At 40.2% G+C, this 22,275-nt stretch overlaps 1 protein-coding gene across 1 annotated transcript in view; it reads right to left on the bottom strand.

Annotated features, from left to right (window-relative positions):
- LRP2 (LDL receptor related protein 2) overlaps positions 1–22,275 on the bottom strand; it is a gene marked incomplete at its 5' end in the record, with an annotated part of 198,609 nt that overhangs the window by 170,855 nt on the left and 5,479 nt on the right. The window lies entirely within an intron of this gene.

Raw genomic sequence — 22,275 nt, 5'->3', positions numbered from 1 at the left:
TCTCAGGGTCTTGGGATTGAGCCCTGCATCCAGCTCTCTGATCAGCGGGGAGCCTGTTTCCCCTCCACTCTCTGCTTGCCTCTCTGCCTACTCGTAATCTCTCTCTGTCAAATAAATAAATAAAATCTTAAAAAAAAAAAAAATCAGTGTCCAGACACTGAACTTAACGAGACCTAGCACCTTGCACCCTAATCTCAATTTGATACAAAATGGTAACTCGTTCTTATTTAGTTATGGCCCAAACCCAGACTGGACTAGTACATGATTGCTAAGTGGATTTATAGGTCACAAATTTCATGCTAGGACCTAAATTACCTCTCATTCTAAATGTGTGAATTTTCAGAAAGCAGAGATCAGTTTATATAAAGACTCTGAAGTAACCAATGTTTCCAGGTCAATAAGCAAGTATGTTGACAACTATGATCTGGAATGTTGATGCTTACTATAAGGCTCATTATGTTGTTACTTATACAAACACTGACTTTCTTCATAGTTCATGTGTTAGGAGACCAGTTGAGGTAAACACAGGGATGACTTGGCTATGGGCATGTATGATCTCTGACAAAAAGAATTTTCTTAAACTCTTAAATAGTGAAAAGCAAGAATGTAAAAATAATTCTACCAATTAGTTTAAAAGCCTGTTCTTGTGTGCTGTTAATTAATCATCTGCTAAACTGAAGTTAACATTTGTAATAAAAATGTATCGTTTTTTAATTGGTTTTACACAATATTTTTGTATTTATATTTTTTTCCCTTTCTAGTGACAAGTTACAGCTCAGAAAGAAGTCTATAAGCAGAAGTTCAAAATTCTCTCACCATGACCTGATATATGAAAATTAAACAACAGAAGTAGATGAGATTAAGTGACCAAAAGAAGAGTGATGGCAAGGTGGCAGGATTCGATGCAGATTCTACCATCAAGGCGCCTGGGTGGCTCAGTGGGTTGAGCCTCTGCCGTCGGCTCACAGTCATGATCTCAGGGTCCTGGGGTGGAGCCCCACATCGGGCAATCTGCTCAGCAGGAAGCCTGCTTCCCCCTCTCTCTCTGCCTGCCTCTCTGCCTACTTGTGATCTCTCTGTCAAATAAATAAATAAATCTTTAAAAAAAAAAAAAAGATTCTACCATCAACAGAGCCCTTATTCTAAACTGTGAGTTTCTAGTGGAAAGAATAAATACCTGAGTAATCCTAATGTGCAATAGAGTACCTGCTAGTACCCAGATGCTGCTCAATAAATAAACAATATGTGAGGCATCAGAATACATGGGTAAATCCAAGACGATTTCCAAAAAACGATAAAGGCTTGAAATCTTGATGATTTGTGGACTTTGATAATGGGTCCTGCTGGTTAGAGTCACTGTTTCTTCTGATCTAATTAACAATTCAACAATCATCTCCCATACTGACCTGGCATGAGAGACCAGAAAGATTCAAAGTCAAACCCAAATCCTTGGGAGCCTATGTATATGTTTGGGTCATTCTCTGTTTAGTCAGTAAAGGATGGGACCCCACGTTATATAAAACATTACATTTACATCCAGCACTACTCTGACATGGAAAAAGTACTCCACACCACTCCCCCCAAAAAAGGCTAACAAGAACATCTGATTTCACAAATCAAAATTTGTAATTTTTATTATAAGATTTGCTAATACAACAGAACCATGATTTTGATTTCCCTACACAGAGTCAAAGGTAGAGCTGACTTTGTTAACTTGGGAATCTATAAAATAGGATCCATTACATTTGCAAAGACTTTCATGTTGTTTTTTTTTTAAAGATCTTATTTATTTTATTTGACAGAGAGAGATCACAAGTAGGCAGAGAGGCAGGCGGGGGAGGGGGGCGGCGGGGGTGGGGGAGCAGCCTCCCTGCCAAGCAGACAGCCCAACGCAGGGCTTGATCCCAGGACCCTGGGATCCCAGGACCCAGGACCCAGGACCCTGAGATCATGACCTGAGCCGAAGGCAGAGACTTAACCCACTGAGCTACCCAGGTGCCCCAAGACTTTCATGTTTGAATGAACTAAATATCCTGTCTCCTCTGCTATACTGATCTTAAAGACTGAGCAAAAAGAACTTTAGGACATGCCTCACCAGCAGGTTATCTGTTATGCTAGCAGTCCCCTGGCCCTAGTTTGTCATGCCTGGGCTCAAGGAGCATTGACAGATCTCCAAATCACTTTCAGCCTCTATAAATGTCACCACTTTGTGCTATTATGTCATTATGATGACCTGAAACAACTCAATAGCTTACTGACACAGAATCAGCATTATTATACTGTCTCCAACTGATACTCGTGTGTAATAAAATGGCATCTGGGTTTCTGACTACATATGGTGAATTTATAATGTCCTAATATTAAGAGCAGCTTAAATAAAATTTAAGTCTATCTGTGATGTTTGTCAGAAGCAGGAAAAACAATGTGGAGCTATTTCCTAAGATTTTACCTAATCTGTACAATAAATATCAAAAGTAATGACAGTAAAAAAAAAAGCCTACTGTCATTATAAATTTTTAACTATGCATTAAAACAAAATCTTAGAATTTTAATGCTGGAAAAAAGTAATGGTTCCAGTAATAAACTACACTAGAAAGTACATACAATAAAACCTTTACTGACACACAAGTAATTAAAACCATCACTTATTGGAATTTTGTCTATATTACACTTTTTTAAAAGGCAATCACAAAAAAATAAACTGGTATTAGGGATTAGGTAAAAAAAATTAGTAATAATAATAACAACAGTTTTTAGTTGGCTGTCTCAATTCTAGAAATTAGGTATCTAGTCCTGAGGCAATGAATGAATGAGCCGATATTCAGAATGAGTCCTAAGATACTACGATAATTAAAAAATATTTCAATTAAATTTAGTAAGAAATTCATATTTTACCAAAAAGAGCTAAAATAAGATTTTAATAAAGAAAATACTAGATTAAGAGCCAACAGACACACATGGGTTTGTCAACCCTTGCAGTAGTACTGTCTCCACATCACTCTAAGTTCTGTGAGGGTAGGAACTATTTGTCTTATTGACTATTAACTCTTCACTCAATAAATATTTGTTGCTTAACTGGCTTAGCTTGGTGGACTTGGATTTAAACTCTCTGATACACAGTTCCCTTTCCTGCAAAATTTCTTACCTGCAAATCAGGTTCTGGTTTTACAGAGGTCCCTGTAAACCACCAGCACCATGCTAGAAGTACAGCAGTCCTTCCATGAGGGCTGGTTCCCCCTTGGGTACTCCAACCCCTCATCCAACTTGAACATTCTAAAAGTCTAAGCAATAAAATACTCGGGAATCAATACCTCCACCAGATAAGAGCTGTTTGTTCTGATTGAGAGAAACATTCCAAACCCTGACCCACCTTGCTTGTAGGAAGCTCAGCACTGAGAGCAAGGTTGATGGTGGTTGCCTGACTTCCTGCCCAAGAACAAATATCCATTGGCCCAGTCTGGAGTCAAGGGCAAGACTGAAAATCAAGATTTATTCTAGGAAACAAAGGTCAAGGTAGACCCAAAACCAAGCCTGCCACTGATTCTCCTTATGCATCTTTCTGTTTTCCAACAATGAACATTTTTTTATTATTTCTTCTATTATGAAATCACTGTTTCAGGTGAGCCTCCAGAATTTGTATGTGGAATACTATTAAGGGTATAATTTCAACACACAAACACACACACATAAACACACTAGATGATAAATATAAAGGCTTCCACACAGTGGACCTTGAATCATTGTACTACACATTGAACTATCTTTTTAGAGTCATACAACTTTCCTACTGACCTCAGTTTTTGCATCTATATATGGACATAAAGAAATGGAAGATGTAAAGAAATTCAGGATTTTAACCAACTGAAACTAAACTAAAAAGCTTTCCATTAAGAAGGTTCAGAAATTTTCTACGTCCTAAATTTGAAAGAAAGATCTTTCAAATTTTTCTTAAAAGTATTAAAATACTCATTATCCTAGTTCTCTAAACTTTCTCCTGTATAACAGAGAAATGCTACAAAATGCAAACAGACTCTGACTAAAATAATTTGTGCCTTTATATTGCATTCACAGGAAAACTAAGTTGTTACCCTCCAGCTGAATGGGAAGGGCTTTATGTAAACCTAGGTATCTGACCCTTCCAAAAAAAAAAAAAAAGAATAAAATATCGTGGTGTCATGACCCCAGCCTTAGGCTTCCCTGAGACCTTAGCACCTTCCTAAATATCCTCCACCTCACAGAATCTGTGCGCTCTTAAGGAGCCAACTTAACAACCATCCGGACACCACACTAAAGACAAAAAGCCCACAACAATTTGGCTCTCTTCAAGCAAACCAAAACAACCGTCCCATCTCCTGCCAGAAACGAAGCGAAGCCAGTTCTTCCCCGTGCAGGGTTCTGTTCACTGTTTACTAAGGGCACTCAACACTTCACCAACTCAGTGGGTAAAGTTACAAAGGGGGAAAAGCAACTTAAACTTGAAAGGCTCTTCTGATAGTCCAGGAATGAGGCAATTAGGGCCTTATCTAATTCAATGGCCCAACCTCTGCTTCATTTCCCGCACTCTTGTTCTAGAAATCCTTTCCTTCTCCGTCCCTTGGGTTCCATAACATGGCTAGAGCTTTCATGGTTCTCGACCCTGACCCCAAAATCTGCTCCCAGTGACTTATTAACAGCAAAGTTTAAGTGATTTTTAAAGCCCTTCCGTGGGTATTTGCACTCTCAGCAGAAAGTAGGAAGCCCTCAAAGGAATGAATTTTCTAATTGTGGCATTTTAAGTATTCTCCAATGCACAAATACCTTCCTCACCAGCTTGGTGGGGCAGATTTTTGGAGGATAAAGTATCTTATCAAGGCTCCTAATATCGTACCACACAGGTGGTGGTACGTGTCCGCCGCCATCTTTGCTGGTGCCAAAAATCTCAGCAGTGAGACAGCATTTCTCCATAAATGCACAGGCTAGTTAAAATACAGTCAAAGGGCTTCCCAGGAGAATTTGGTGACATCTCTGCATCAGTAAATGTGTCTTAGATTACTCCGGGCTAAAGAAAAAGGTCCTAAAGAAATATTACAAAAGCAATGACTCCAAAGGCCTAGAGAGACTCAGATAACAAATGAGCATGATTTATTGAAATACTGCTGTTTGGATTCTTTTGTAAACTGAAACCCCTTACTCTACTATTTGTAACTCAAAGAACTCCTACTAGAAATGCAAGATTTACCAATTCCACCAATGGGGAATATATGTGCACACGTCCATGTACACACACATACACATACGTACACCCAGGGAGGCCCAGTGTTACAAAGCTGGCTGACGAAGGAATCAAATCTAAGTATATTTCCTTTCTTCCATTCAGCCCAGTGTGTCTAAAAGGCAACAGCTATTCCATAGAAGGTTGAGAGACAAAGCCTGAATAACCAGACAGCACTGCGCTTGATAATAGCACTGTAAAAAAGGAGGGAGGAAAGGAAGATTGTTCAGAAGCCAAAAAACATTCCAGAGGTTAAGTCCCTGGTGTTGTACAGCCTGAGTACGCTCTCTTTACCAACACTGTGGCAGGCATGTTATTAAATATCTATGCCTCAGTTTCCTCATCTAAAAATAGGATAATAAGAGCTCTTCTCGTAAGTTTAGTATAAAGATAGAGAAAGGAGTATGAGCGTGGCACGTTACTAAATGTTCAACAAATGTTCATGATTGTTATAGTTTTAGGCAAATGTTTTCTGATCCTTTAAACTCTGTATCGTCTCCCTTGGAATTTTATAGTTTCTGTTTCATACACATTTGCTTATACTCCAGCATATCCATATTCGTAGCTGCAACCCATTTTGAGAATCTTTTTAAAACTAACCTGACTGGGGCACCTGGGTGGCTCAGTTGGTTGAGCGACTGCCTTTGGCTCAGGTCATGATCCCGGACTTCCAGGATCGAGTCCCGCACTGGGCTCCCAGCTCCTTGGGGAGTCTGCTTCTCTCTCTGACCTTCTCTCTCTCATGCTCTCTCTCACTCATTCTCTCTCAAATAAATAAATAAAATCTTAAAACTAACCTGATTATAATAGCTAAATTTTAAAAAATCCGATTTAATACAAAAGTTTAAATATTATCTTATTACTAAATTATCAGTTTTATTTTAAATTATACTCTCTCCTGGAGCACCTGGGTGGCTTAGCCGGTTAAACATCTGACTCTTGGTTTCAGCTCAGGTCATGATCTCAGGGTCCTGAGATCAAGGTTGCTTCAGGCTTCCAGCTGGGCATGGAGCCTGCTTAAAATTCTCTCTCTCCCTCTCCCTCCACCCTCCCCCACACCTGCACACTCGCACTCTCTCTCTCTCTCTCCAAAAAGAAATTATGAGACACCTGGGTGGCTCAGTCGGTTAAGCATCTGCCTTCCGCTCAGGTTATGATCCCAGGGTTCTGGGATCGAGTCCTGCATAGGGCTCCTTGCTCAGCAAGAAGCCTGCCACTCCCTCTGCTTGTGCTCTGTCTCTCTCTCTCTCAAATAAATAAAATCTTTAAAAAAAAAAAATTATACTCTTTCCTTAACTACTTCTTATACCAGAAGAAAAAACATATTCAAAATGAACCTGAACTAGAGAAATAGAACTTAAATCACAAAGATAGGCAAGTTTTCAGGCACACATCTATTCTATGCACTTTGAAAAATACATTACTACTTAGTGAAATAAATTAACTCTCTGCAAGCTTATTTCTCTTGTTGATAATAACTGTTTTTAAGACATTACAACAATTACATTTTAGGGGTACTTAAAATGTTTAGTAATAATTAAAAAAAAGAAATCCTGTTTAACTCAATACTTCATGCCTATACACAGATTATCTCAGTCCAAAGAAGTTGACAGTGACAATATTTCTTGAATGACGGAGTTAGACAATATGGAACTACTAAACCCTCATTTTAAGTGTCAACAATCTAAAAATTCTCACTTTGCCTACAGTGTGGAAATCGTTTCTGACTCAATGACATTTTGAAAAAAGCCAAGCATGAGAGAAACAGAGGCCACATCTGACAAGAGGAAAAATCCTTAGCTTTTTATCATACATACCGCTGGCTGTGTATCAGCACTACAACCATTAAGAAAGAGGGATTCTGGTGTAAAGAAACCAGAGAACAAGAGTATTTCTGGCTGCAAAATCAGAGACTCATGGATGCATATACACAGTAATAGATCTCTAGTGTGTAAGGTTGAAGGTTAAAAAAGACCTTAAAGTTGAATTCCAACATTCTGTTGGTGCATGCTATGTGCCTGCAATTTTCCCTCTTATACCCTAGAATGATTTAAAGTAGGCTTATCCATATGATGGTCCTTCAAATATTTAGAGAGAGCTAACCATTGTTCCCTTGATTCTGCTCCTCTCCAAAAGAAACAGTCCCAGTTTTTCCATCAATCCTCCTATGAATAGTTTCCAGTTCTCTCATCATCCTTGTTTCTCTCCTCCAAATTCAGTTCAAATAGTCTATGTCCCTCCCAAAATGCGATCCTCAAAGCTGAACAGATGCTCAGTGTCACCTGGACCAAAGTAGCCTACCCCAGGATTCACTCCCCTTCCTCTTAATAAACAGAATCTCCGCCTGCTTTCTCCTCTCTCTCTGCCTGCCTCTCTGCCTACTTGTGATCTCTGTCTTTCAAATAAATAAATAAAATCTTTAAAAAAAAAAAAAAAAAGAAAGAAAGAAAGAAACAGAATCTCAATTTGATTCAGGTGAACAAGGTTTTTTAGCTGAAAGGCTACATTGCCCAGACCTCAGCAAAGTGTGGTCACTTTTAATTGTGGTCACGATCAAGACTAAAAGTCTTAATCAATGAGATGAAAATTTAAGCAGCAGGATTGTATGGGACTTCTAGGAAGTCTCCTTTAAACACAGAAAGCACACCCTTCCTTCTGCTCCTCCATTTCCACTAGCGTGGAGCTAGGATGGCTGTGGCTACAGCAGCTGTTTTGGACAATGAGGTGACCTTAGGGATGGATGCCGCCACCACAGGATGGTGGAGCAGGAAGACCACAGGAGTACCAAACCAGCCTTCTGCTGCTAGTTAGGTATGAGAGGAACAAACGTTTGTCTTGTTCAAGCCAAACAAAATCTCTACAACAACAGTCCTATCACCTTCCCTCGGTGACAGAGTTGCTTTACTACGCTCATGCGGCTCTTTTGACTTTCCACTAAAACAAAGCCTTCTTGAGTTCCTGCTTCCATGTGGCTTTGTGCCAGACACAGAATACCAGAGGAGGCAGGCATAACTCAGCATTAGTGGTCCTATTCTAGAAGAAGCAATAAAATACACACATAAATAATTGTAATTCATGGTATGATGATAAGAGAGGTTTAGGTAACATTCAGATGAGGTGGAGAAAGGCCCTGTGGAGGAAGGAGCATAGAAGCTGTAATACGTTGGTCCGAGGGGAGGGCACGCCTGGCAGATGAAACAAGCTGGAACGGCCACAGAGGCCGAAAAGTGGAAGGCATGTCCAAGAAAGAGACACATCCTTCATCCTGCATCACTGACATATGCCTTCAAATTACAAAGATCTTGAGTGCCTGAAGCAGATTCCCTTTTATGTGAAGTAAAAAAACAAATCTGCAAGATCATATTACCCTCTAAAGCCACTTAGTGCCTCCACGGAATCAATTCAATTCACAAGACATCTATAGAGCACCAACGGCTTGGCCATCAAGTAAGAGTTTCTCATGAAGAGTTTTCTCCTAACCCGTAAATGTGATCAAACATTTTTCCATATTTTAATAAAACACTCAGAGGTGATACTTTGCCCATATTCTACTAACTTAGATGAAATGTTTCCAAGAGACGTATTCTGAGATCTAATAAACTATAAGCACACAATACAAATGTATTTCTCCTTTTCCTCCTATGACTGATTGATTGTATTAAGTTGAGTACATAGTCAATAAAAGTTACAGAATTGAGAGAGTAAGGCATGTGGAAATAATAGACTATTACAGTTAAGCATGTACAATTCAGAGCCTCAGTTTGCTCATTTGTAAAATAGGGATAGAACCTCCCTGGACTAGAACACTGGAGCTATGCTGACTATATCACAGGCATATAGTAGGTTTCAGTAAATGTCAGCTCTTGTTAGTAGTATTATGCCTTTCTTCACTAGCTGTCAACCAAGATGGACCCTCAATAGAGACAATGACCCTCACAGAGACATTGGCATTCAAGGCTAGCCAGCTCCTCGTAGCATGGAACTGTCCTATATATAACATCTGGGTTAGCATTTCTGTCCTCTATCCTCTAAATGCTACTAGCAGTGACACTCAGGCATTATGACAACCCAAAAAAAAAAAAAAAAGGGCTACACATTTCCAGATGCTCCCTAAGGGAGCTGTACCAACCAGGAATCAATGAGCTAAACCTAAGATATACACAGTAGGCCCAGATGGCCAATAAGCTAGAACTGCTTAAGACACAGGGATTCAGGGGGTGCCTGGGTGGCCCAGTCGTTAAGCGTTTGCCTTCAGCTCAGGTCATGATCCCTCAAGGTCCTGGGATCGAGCATGTTGGGCTCCCTGCTCAGTGGGAAGCCTGTTTCTGCCCCCCCCCTTCTTGTGCTCCCTTTCTCGCTGTCTCTCTCTCTCTCTCTCAAATAAATAAAATCTAAAAAAAAAAGAAGACATGGGTAGTTATGAATGTACATAACATGCATATACATTGAAAAGATAAGTCTAATATTCCTATAGATAAAGCATCTCAACTTATAAAACAAATAATAGGAATTATCAAAAAGAGCCACCAATAAAAGCTTTCTCTATATTCCATGGTGGTTCTCTACCTTTCTCATCCCCTCCTAGTCCACAAGTTTAGTTCCACTCTCACCATCTGTCCTTTAACTTAGCTGGTTGATGTGCTTTCCCTCGTTGCAGCAAGCATCATCTTTACAGAACAAAGACAGATCACTGCACTTCCCACCTTACATTTCTTCAAAGGCACCAAACTTCGTAACATAGAAAGTCCTCCACAGTCTCACCAGATTCCACTCTTCCATCTTCTGCGGACGCACCCTCCTCAAGACTCAGTTCAAAGAGCAATCTTTGTGATCTCCTCTTGGCCCCCTCAGGTCTACTTGCCTTCATCACTCCTTTCCTGTGCTCCCAAACCTCTATTATAGCACCTGTTGCTGTCATTGTGGCACAACGGTTTATTTAACATGTTTTCTCCACCTGTGTAAACTCTGCATGGGACCAGGTTTGCAGGAAGCAGATACAGAACACATGAAATGGAAATACTGCATCCTTTCAGAAATTCGGAATTTTCCGTGACATGACATTTTAGGTCAGGGCTTTGAAGACCTGAGAAGTGAAAAACAAAACGTTCTTGGGGTAGAAAGACAGGTTCTAAGGCCTGTCTTCTAATGCTTCCTTGTCTCATAGTTTCACCTACTTTAAAAAAAAAAAAAAAAAAAGGCTATATTTCTCTCCAGCAAGTTATTTGGATAGAGTATTTGACAAGTGGTTCCTTTATTTCAAAAGACCACAGCATGGTCACTGTTCTGCGGCACTGACCTAACCAAGAGCTGGTCAACTATGAATGATTTCACACCAGGTTCCCTGTGGGGCCAAATGTTTACTGAATGCTCACCAAGTGCCAAGACCTTACATGTTCGCAATGTCTTTTAACTATTCTCAGGAGCCTGCAGGGTAGAAATCACTAAAACCCACTGCAGAGTCCAAGGAAACTGAAGCTCACAGAGATCAAGTGGTCCAGGGGTACACATCTGGAGAGTGACCAAGTTCATACTCCAAACTCCAACCCCAGGCAGTGTCCCAGCACCAGAAAGGATTTGGCCGCAGGTTAACCATGTCCAGGGGAGGCCCCTGAGATTAAGAATCCTTGAGTAGGTGGACAAGGGGCAGTGGGAGCATGGCCAGAGAGCTGCCCGAAGTTTTACTTTGGCTTTAAGTTTTTATCACTGGCTTCAGTTCATCCCCAAATTTAGGCTACCTTCTGCACCTTCAAGGAAACTGTAAGAATTTTCTCATCATAAAATGTGGGTTATTTTAAGATAGAATTTTTAAAAATATATACTAATTCCTCAGAAGTTATTCAAGATGCCAAATACTCCTTTTTGAAGCGATCCTAAGTAACACTAAATCATCTGTCCTACTGTGCAAATCCCCAGACTGTTCAATGCCTTTCAGAAAATGTGATGGCATATTTAAAGTCATGGGGGGATCATTTTTTAATGTGCCAGATCATCTGTTTCACTGGAGACCCAGACCAGCAAAATCATGTAAGCGGGGAAGAAATTTTTCAATTACAAAGAGTCTAAAAACAATACTTAGTTGTATATTTCTATGATATTTTAAAACTGCAATCGAGTTTTACAGACTAATACAACTGATAAATCCCAATGTTTTTATAAATTCCCTTTAAATATTAGAGCACCTAAGATATCCATTAATGTTACTTCTAGCTAAAAGTCAAAGTTTTTCATCTTATTATACCTATCATTCAGTTTTAAGTTAGAAAAAGGAAAGAAAATAAAACATTAAAGAACTTAAAAGTAAGAGCTTATCCTAAAGTGAGTTTGATCATTTGCTATTTGCATTCTCCCTTAATGTTACTATATACACATTTACTTAAGTTTCATTTCCCTAAATGATTCTTTCAAAATCTGCAAGATGAAGGAGCAAAGCTGTCGTTCAGCCTAACTATTCTTTAAAGCCATGTATTAAGAGATACCCTGGTGTGTTCCTCTCAAACTATAGCTACCTTGAGAGTTCTCATTTGTAAAAGTAAGGTTCGCAGGGAGGAAAAGAGATGAGAAGGAGAAAATCTCTAATTTGTCATCAATAAAATAAATCAGGAAACAGCCTTTAATCTCAAGAGTACAATTTGCCATTTATTTACAAAATTGATGGAAATTGTTAACAAGGAGTTAATTGATTTGAGTCACCTGATTACCACAGTTAATTAACCACACTGACTTAATCTTCTTTGAAAACATCAACTAATCATTTCCCAGGTGTCAAGGGGTAAATTGTTAAATAAAAAATAAACCTCTGTACCCCTCTTCAAGGGAGAGTTCTTGAGCATGTTTTCTTTGCAGATTCCAATCTACCAACAAGCCAAGTTGGGGCGGGGGTGTGTGTGGGGGGGTGTTTATATAGGTATACTGAAAGAACTGCCATCTTTCCAGGGTTTTTTCCTTTTATAATAAAGAAAAAGCAGCCTTGCAACTTTACCATCCGTGACATCTGAATTACTTCAAAAATGAACTAACACTTTTTGAATAAAAATGAACAAAGCAACGGCAACTGAGACCTTCATATGAGAAGTGAGTTTTCAAAAAACTAACTTCAAAACTTATTTGGAGGACGTGACCACAAAGAAACTGTGTGAGGGTAAGGGGGTGTGGGGGAGAGCAGGGTTTTACTGAGCTGTTCTTTTTTTTTTTTTTAAGATTTTATTTATTTATTTGACAGAGAGAGAGAGAGAGAGAGTGAACACAAGCAAGGGGAGCAGCAGGCAGAGGGAGAGATAGAAGCTCCCGGCTGAGTAAGGAGCCTGATGCAGGACTTGATCCCAGGACCCTGAGATCATGACCTGAGCCAAAGGCAGCTGCCTGACCAACTGAGCCACCTGGGCATCCCTTACTGAGTTGTTCTAATCTTGATTGTGGTGATGGTTACACAAATACACCCATGTATTAAAACTGATAGAACTGTATACTACACAAAGTCCATTTTAGTCTATGTTAATTTTTTAAATAAAATAAAGCAAAGCACTTCATAATGCCAATATTCAAGCCCACTTCTGTGAAAATTGTGAAACCTTATTCCCTTTTTTACATATAGAAAAATTAAGGCCAACAACTCACCCCACACACCTCAATAAAAAGGGGATGGGGAGGAATGTAAGAAAACCAACATTGTTAGAGAAGATCAGAAAGAATACATCCCATGAGTCTTGTGGCTATCCAGTTCTCAGTTAGTAGGTCCACTGCTTGTCTCAGAAAAATAAAAAATCTTTAAAAAGCCAATTGTCTTTGATCTGTCAATGTACCCACAGCACAAGAGGGCTCTGGAGGGAACCAAAGTCCCAGGTCACGGTGACAAATCACGCTTGAACTTGGTCAAGTGAAAGAGTGCAAGGGTCTTCATAAAACACCGTTCCCCTTCCCTCACTTTTTCATTCCTTCCTTCATTGCCAAGTATTTGAAAAATAAATCTGGATTAAAGTAGGATTTTGTTGCACATATTCACAATCAGCAACAACTATTAAAGAGTTCTTTGATTTCCCTGACAGGGAAGTGAATGCATTCAATACAAGATGCACCCTGCTTGGCTCAAGTCCCACGTTTTCTCTTGTCTGCACTGCTGGGTTTAATTATTTACAGCAAGAATCTTCTAACTTTCACTGTCTTCCAGTTAGTACGTTCAATTTTTAAACCGTGCATTTTGTTTTTCTCCAGAATCTCAGCCTCCAATGATTACTTTGCAAATTCTTTCAACACCTCACTGCACCAAATATTGGGGAAGAGGTAAATTTTTATGGCAGAAGTGAACTTGGAAAAAAAATTCAGAGTTTTGGTACATAAAAATTAACCATTTGGCAATTTGAGTTGAAAAAAATCTGTATTTTACCTCACTCATTTGCAAATTCTTTTTATTGATTGCATACTAAGAGCAAAACCAGAATTCCTATCAGCAGTCATCACCCGGTCTACAAAAAGTAGAACTACCATGCACGTTAAACCCAAAAGCCTCCTCTCCATCTTACGTGGCACTGATGGATCCCTAAGGAATGACTGACTAAGAGAGTCTTACAGCTCTGTTGCTTTTAGGGTCAACCTCTCCCTTCGTCCTAACAATCCTATTTCAACTAGAGCTACCTTGAGGAAGGAGAACCATACTAGAAGGAAAGAAGTTCTATCTTTGAAATCCATTTTACAGACTGACAGCAGAAATTCCCCATACAGTCATCCTAAGAAAAGGCACAAGCAGTAATATATATATTTTTTTCTCTAGAAAAGGTGACTTAGGCAAACTAATTATGAGATGAAGTTGACTCCCTTTCAAGACTTTATCTCTCACCTTCTGACAGTTCTTCCCTTCTTTCTCCCACATCATAATGTACTAGTTTTGGCTCTCATTCTCACTGAACCTTGCTCTAGAAAACTTTGACAGTGCATCGCTATCTCAACTAAGTCTTTACTTATAGGGATAAACATTTCTGCATTTTAAAGAAGGGTTTCAGGGGGCACCTGGGTTGCTCAGTGGGTTCAGCCTCTAACTTCAGCTCGGGTCATGATCTCAGGGTCCTGGGATCGAGCCCTGCATCGGGCTCTCTGCTCAGCGGGGAGCCTGCTTCCCCCTCTCTCTCTGCCTACTTGTGATCTCTCTCTCTGTGTCAAATAAATAAATAAAATCTAAAAAAAAATTTTTTTAAATAAAAATAAAGAAGAGTTTCAGGGGGAAACAACGTCTTATTCCAAAGGACTGGTTGTAATGGTGACTGAGTAGATGTCTTTGGCCAGGGTGAGAGATGCTTGGGGACCAAGAGACCTTTCAGCACCTCCAGCCACAGGCAAATGCTTTCCGCATCTCTACAGGAGCATCCTCCTCAGTCACAAAGAGACTCCATTCTCACTTGGTTGTTCATTACTTTCTTCTAGATTTGAGTAAGAGACCTTAGTAAGAATTTATTCCATCAATATTAAAAAACAACCTTTAACTCTGTACTTCACTCCCATCCCTAAAAGGAAGTTAGTACAGAACTCTCTAATTGGGTGTCATCTTTTGAGTTAAAAGACAAGTAATTACAGAGGAGAGAATATTACTAGATAAGAAATGGTAGCAGAAGAGGAAGCCAGCAGGCAAGAATCAATGCGTACCTAGAGTATAGAGGAGTATAGTATAGAGTATAGAGGAAAAAGTAGATTAAACCAGAAACGTACTCCTCTGAACAGTAAGCTCTTTTAGACAGGCCTATGTCACAGGAATCTCTCTATTTTTTTTTAATTTATTTTTTATTTTTTATTTTTTGAGAAAGCAAGCAAGCAGGAGGCAGGGGCAGAGGGAGAGAGAAAGAGACTCTTAATCAAGCTCCATGTCGAGCACTGAGCCCCATGTGGGGCTCGATCTCAAGACACTGAGATCGTGACCTGAGCCAAAATCAGATGCTTGACTGAGCCACCCAGGCTCTCCTCTCTATCCTGTGATATAACTAGTTACATCATGCCTGGAGCATAACACTTGATCAACACGTATTGAATGAATGACTGCCAAAGTAGCAGAGAAATGTCCACATTTGGGTTGCAAAGGTAGCAGCATCTGAAATGACATCATCTTAATATAATATGAACCATTAAAAGAGGCTTTGTTTGCTTGTGTACACAGGCACTATCTTCTACTTGCTCCAACTTATCCACAGTCACAATATCATTGGGGCTTTGGGTTCAAAAGTTGGTTCCACCACTTAGTAATTGGAGGCATTAAGTAAATTTTCACACCTGTCTTTGCCTTGACCCTTTATCCATAAATTCAGACTGTTAATGTCAAAGTAGGTAAATTAATACCTATAAAACCCTTAGGACAGTGTCAGACATGTAAGCATTCCAAAATATTTATCCATAATTGTTTTAGCTCATTCCTGCAACTTCACTACCCATTCAGGGATGTAACTGAGCCATTCCTCTGCCTCTAATTTACTTGGTCATGGTTGCATATGGAGTCCTCGAAAGAATGGGATCTGGAATGAGAAAGGTTTGTGCCCAAAGGACAAGCAGCCATGGGCATTTTTCAGCAGTCTGGGCCTTCTTTGGTTGAGCCCATTTTTCCTTCATTCATCAGGAACAAGACCCATGAATGTCCTGGCTTGACATGCGATGTTCTTTCCACAGTAGTCCATGCTGCCTCCCTGAGTTGGGAAATCACTCCCCTCTTCAAAGAGGCCCTTTTGTCTGATCAAGGCTGTTTTCACTGTGCTGTGGTCTCAGACAGCTTTCTTTTGTGTTGTTTAAACACAGAATGACAGTCCACTAACATAATGTCTAAAAACTTTGCCTTATCTTTGTGTAAAAGTTACAGTATCAAATCTGTTCCAAAACTAGCATGACCCATTCCGTGTGTACAGGAGATTCTCACAGGGTAACCAAGTGTCTAAGTGAAAGTTAGAAAAGTTAGAGAGACTGATGCACAATCAGCTACTCTCAAATGCATTGGGAATCATCAGTAGTTGGGGGTCAGCGACGCGGAGGAAAGGGGAGAGTCAAATGGAGAGAAACAGCGTTGCTAAGCCACTTGTTTTGATAGAGATAGCAATTTTTTTTTCTCCATTGGGTCTTTGATGGGGCCCCCAGGAGCCGGGGGGGAACTAAGGGCTGGCAATACCAGGGACATGGCCAGGAGCTGACAATGCCCCTTCTTAGCATTAGAGTCCATGATGGCATTTATCCATTTGTTCAACTTATATTTATTTATTTAGCCCTATTCTGGATACTAGGATAAAAGAATGAACAAAAGAGATATTAAAAAAAAAAGTTCCTGACCTCATGAAATTGAGATATTAGAGAAGGGAAGACAAAAGTAAATCAGCAAACAAGTAAGTTACATACATTATGTCAGATGGTGAAGAGAGTTAATAAGGAAAGACTGGAGAAGACCACACAGGGAAGATGACGTAAAAGCAAACACCTGTAGGAGGCAAGGAGCAAGTCATGCACAATTTGAGGCAAGAGCGTTCAGAAAGAGAAATAGTAAGTACGGAAGCTGTAAGGGACTCACTATGTTGGGGGGGGAAGCAAGAATTATCACCATGCCTAGAGCACTGTGAGTGGGGGAGAGGAGAAAGAGGTGAGGTCAGGGAAGTGATGTGAAGGATAGATGGTTAGGGAATTGTAGGTCACTGTAAGGATTTGAACTCTTGACTCTTTATGAGATGGGAAGAAACATAGACCCAGAGCTGGGTCATCAAAAGTCCCCTTCAAGAACTTTCTACATTCACTCAGCTCCGCTGGGGTCCACCTCAGTTACAGAAGGGCACCTTGTCCAAGGTCATGCCCTTACAGGGGGAGGCCACATCTGGTAACTGCAGCAGGCCATTTCAGCCTGACTCACAACACTCACTGCCAACCCTTGCTCCAGATTCCCCACAAGGTTGAGACTGAGGCCTTCTCCAGTTTCACTTCTTCCTCTGCTATTCCTGCTTCTTCCTTTCCCTTCAAAGGTAATGACCTTAATACACATCAGCGTCTGTTTCTGAACAACCCCATTTGTGTGTGACAGAAGCTACTGGGGCTTTTGAACAGAGGAGTAACATGATCTAACTGATGTTCTAAACAGGTGCTGAGAGTAGACAGAAGAGGGACAGAAGGGAAATCAGGGTGATCAGTAAGGAAGCTGTTGCAATAATCTAAGTAAGAGTTGACTGTGACTTGGATCAACATGGTGAAAGGTGAATGGATTCCAGATACATTCTGAAGATGAAAACAATGGGATTTTCCAATGAATTGGATGTGAGGCATAAAAGTAAAAGACGAGTTAAACCAGAGTCCCAAGGTTTGGAATCTGCCTAAGGATGGGCCAGCCATTTACTAAGATGGAAAAGTCTATGTAGAAAGCAGGTTTAGGGCATTAGTGAAGATCAGGAGTTCAGTTTTGGGTATAATCTAAGACGACTATTAGGCAGCCAGGTGGGTATGTCAAATAAGCAGTTGGATATATGGGTCTGGATATAGGGTACTGGTCTGGATGAGAGTCATAAATTTAGAAGTTGCCAACATACAGATGATAAAACCATGAGACAGGATGAGTTTCCAAAGAAGTAGGGTAGATAGAGATGAAAAGTAGTCAGGGAGATGGACAGGAACAAGCGTGAGATACCAAAAAGACAGCAAGCAGAGGCCAGCAAGGAAAGATGGAAACCAGGAGAATATGGTTTCTTAAAAGTCAAATTCCGTGTTTTGCGGAGGAAAGCAGGATACACTGTGTCTGATGCTGTTGATCAGTTAAATAAAACAAGAACTGAGAATGGATTATTGGGATTTAATGACATGGGGATCATTAGTGACCATGGCGAAAGATGTTATCTATCAAAGTGGGAGCTAAAACTTGAATGGTATGGATTTGAGAAAAACTGGAGGAAAGAAATTATAGTGGATATGGACAAATCTGGGAAGGAATTCTGCCATAAAGAACAACAAAGAAAACAGGGTGACAGAAAGGAATGTGGGTCAAAGAGAGGAGACAATTAATGAGATGAGATGGAATTCAATCTAAAACATGAATGAATGGCTTGAATTTCAGAGCATGGAAAACTTCACCCACAGTAACAGGTGGGAAGATAGAATAGATGGACAGAATGCATGCAGGTGATGACGGCTGAGTTATGGGCACTTGTGGAGTTCTCCTCTGGCTGCTTCTATTTGCACATTCATAAGAAGCAATGTCATCTGAGCAGGTGGTGTTGGAAGGTTGAAGAAAGAGATGTAAGGAAGTAGGAAAGCAAATGGCCTAGCCAGGAAGCAAGTCTGAGGCTGAGATTAGTTTCATAAATTTATTTTGAGACCAGTCAACACAGTTTTGTGTTTTTCTCCTGCCACATTTAGCTACAGCAATGCAGATGTGGAGTATTAGATTTAACCAGGACTGGGCTTTTGCAGAGCACAGGAGAGCAAGACAAGGGGGCCCTATAGGCAAGGAAGTGATGTTAATGATAAGTCATAAAAATGTAAGCTGAGGAAATAAATAAAATGCAGGATTTGAGGGATAGCATAGAGGTGGTAGGATCACGGACTCTAAGTCCCAGTGGGGTCAACAAAGAATTGGGCTTAGGATGTAAAAGAAACGAGCTACAAGGTTTTCTGACACTCACATTCCAACCATGGGATAGATGTGCTCGCTTCGGCAGCACATATACCAACCATGGGATAGATGGCTGCTTTAGACGCCAGCGGATTCTGTCGGGACACTCTGGGATAAATTGAAGAGCAATTACAGTGGTTACAGAGAAATCTGTCTGATTTGGGTAAGAAAGTGTTAGAAGACCTCCAACTGCGGTTCAGCTCAAAGAATCTAAGGTTCTTAGAGTGCAAGGAAGGACTTCAAGGGTGTCCAGGGAAAGAGCAAAGAACACAATTAAGGCGCAAACAGAGGCTCTAGGGAGCGGCAGTCATGTCAGCCAGGAAAGGAGATGCTCAGGAATGGGGGAGGCTCTAGATACGAAAGACTAGTTTTCCTTCTTACTATAGCTACCTTGTAACATCCCAACCAAAGAAAAGCACGGATTTAACGAAGTGTCCTTAACTGCCACTGGAAGAAATTTTCAGTGGCACGTTAGTATACCTTTAGTTACAAAACTAAAAAATGAAAGGCTACCTAGATCAGTTGTTCCCAAATTGTCTGGTCCTCAGAATCAACCAGAAACTCTTTAAAAACAGATGTCCAGCCTCCTGATTTAGTACGTATGGGTTTTGACCTATCTACTTTTCAAAGCTCCATAGGTGATTATGATGATATACCAAGTTGTGAGAGCTCGCTGACTTCTATCTAGGGTCTCTAGAAGTTAGAGCATTCCATAAGCTGTTATGAAATAATGCTTTTGCGAACATAATCAAAATCTCACAGGAGAACTGCCCTTAGATATGATCAAGACAACATGTAGCCCCATTTGCTCTGGAAGCTATGATAATAATACGGAAGCCAGACTGAAAACAAAGCTGAAACCTCGAAGAGAGTGGAGTCAAGAAAAACACAAAGAAAGAACTGGAGCCCTGAATGCCCCACACCTGAACCCCACTCTGCCTCAGAATTTTCTAGTTAACATGAGCCAATAAATACCCTTTACTGTTTAAGTCAGTTTGAGGTGGGTTTTCGGATTCTGGTTTCTCACAGCGAAGAGTATCCTCCACACCCTTCCCCACATCAAAATTAAACCAGTGTGGAAGCACATGTTGACATTTTCTCCTCTCCTTTAATGAGATTATACCGTGGGTAAGACTGACATATTTCAGATTTAAAAAAACAAAAACAAAAAAAACTTCCATTCTTAAATTCAACTTTATTTGAAGATTTTCCTATGAAACAAATTATTTTGATTTTTCGGCCTTTATTCGACCAAGCTTCTCCTTGTTAATGAGATAAAAACCAAAAATTGAGCCCAAAGCAACAAGCAAATCTCTGACATGATAGGACAGGATGTTTTTATATGGGAATTCAAGAAAGTCCAGCATAACAGAATTGTAGTTTACTGCCTTCTTCCCCTTTTTCATGTTTCCTTAATACCTGCTGGGCCATCAGAAGTAGGTATGTTGTTACTTAGTGTCAATCAGTAGATCAGTGAGTAAAGACTTATTGTCAAAGTTACTTAGAAAGAATCTTCATGTATTACTGACTGATAGAACATAAACTTAAAGGAGACCTCTGGTATTGCTTACAAACTTGGATCTCGAGATCTGGACAATAAACAAGCCATTGTATCCATGGTAACAGTGGCTTAACTTTTCAATGCACAGAATGGTAATTACATTTCCTCCTTTCATTCATTTCTCCCTGTTCCCAATAACCTTGGGGGTCAGGCATGACCTGAGGGCTAATGACTAAAAGCATAGAGATTTCAACATGGAACTTCATTGTCTAACCTGTCACCTTTCTTGGAGAGACTTATTATTTCCTTACATTGTGTTTTGGCACTGTCCTAAGTCAAAAGTACCCATATCTTACTTTTGGAATGATAATGTTTCTAGTTTTTCAGCACGTGCTATTAGAAATAAGACTTAAAGACCAGCAAAATAACCACTGGCATGGAATGCATCTATTTGGCATTTCTGAATTAATCCAAGGAGGTGTGAAAGACACCTGCTCTACCGTTTACGGAGGCAGTCCTCAGGTTAAATGCTAAAGACCCTTGGATTTGCACCAAGACATATTCTGTCTCCACAGAAGCATTTCAGTATGTCTCCAGACCCTCCTCTCCTCTTTCTTTCCACCCCATTCTCATAGCCAAGGCCTCCTGCTTGCAAAAAGGACAAAGTCTTAAGAATATAAACAAGAGAGCAGAGTTAGTTGGGAAAGGAGAAAGGGCCTAGGATTCGCTGAAAAATGAAATCACACAGTGGACTCAAGAGCTCCTGTACTCTGCTCTTTAAGTTTATTTTCTAGAACTTTCCTGTCCACCACAAGTTCTGCTCCAAATAACACTCCTTTAAGCTACAAGTAAACCTCTACAGGTAAACCTTCTAAAAAGTCCTTCTTTCCCCTGTTCTCCTAAACTTAAAGCTGTAACATGATCACAGGAACACAGAGCATCATGTCTTTTGCCTTAATATTTTCAATAGTTTTCCCCTTTCAATTCACTGAGTTATCCCAGGACAGTGTGCTCTTGAGAAATTTCTATAGCCTTGTAAGTCTGTCCTCATGTATAAAATAAAAATAACATCAGTTGGTTTTACCTGATGAGGTGTCCTAGACACGTGTTGTTTTTGGAGCCCAGCCTCTGTTCACCTGGTCACTCTCCCCAATTTCCCTTTGCAGTCCAACCTCAGTGCATGACTTCTGGGACCAAGCATATACCCAAGCCTAAGCCATGGGCACACTTCATACCATGGATACAGTGACTGGTTCTCCAATGAGTTTGTGACCTAAGAGCCCAAGATGCAACTAAGACTTTTGCTGGGAACAATTAAGACAAAAACTCTTGTTTTTCCCTAGTGGTCATGACATGAAAGGATGCGGCTCCAGGAGCCACTGACAGCCATCTTAGAACAGTAACGAAAACATTTGAGAACAGAGTCATCCCAGAGTTAGGAGATAGAGAAACCAGATCAGCCTGACATCGTCTGAGCCCCCATTTTATATTATGTTGAGTCAAAAGAAATTGCCAATATTCGGCTGTCTAGAAATACAGCAATCCCATATGGTTCAACCTAATAGCTTTACCTTTTCAATTACATATTTCAATAAACTTCCTTTTGGCTCCAAGCAGTTTAGAGTTCTGTCATTTACAAACCTAAGTGTTCAGACGCATATGTAAGGTTGTGGCCACTAAAATGATAAACCAGGGGTGCCTGGGTGGCTCAGTGGGTTAAGCCTCTGCCTTCGGCTCAGGTCTTGATCTCAGGGTCCTGGGATCAAGCCCCACATCGGGCTCTCTGCTCAGCAGGGAGCCTGCTTCCCCCCTCTCTCTCTGCCTGCCTCTCTGCCTACTTTGATCGATCTCTCTCTCTCTCTCTCTCTCTGTCAAATAAATAAATAAATAAATCTTTAAAAAAATAAAATAAAATGATAAACC

This window comes from Martes martes, assembly GCF_963455335.1.
Source record: "Martes martes genome assembly, chromosome: 3".
NCBI lineage: Eukaryota > Metazoa > Chordata > Mammalia > Carnivora > Mustelidae > Martes > Martes martes.
The sequence above is the reverse complement of the archived record's forward strand: the minus strand, read 5'-3'. Positions and strand labels throughout refer to the sequence as shown.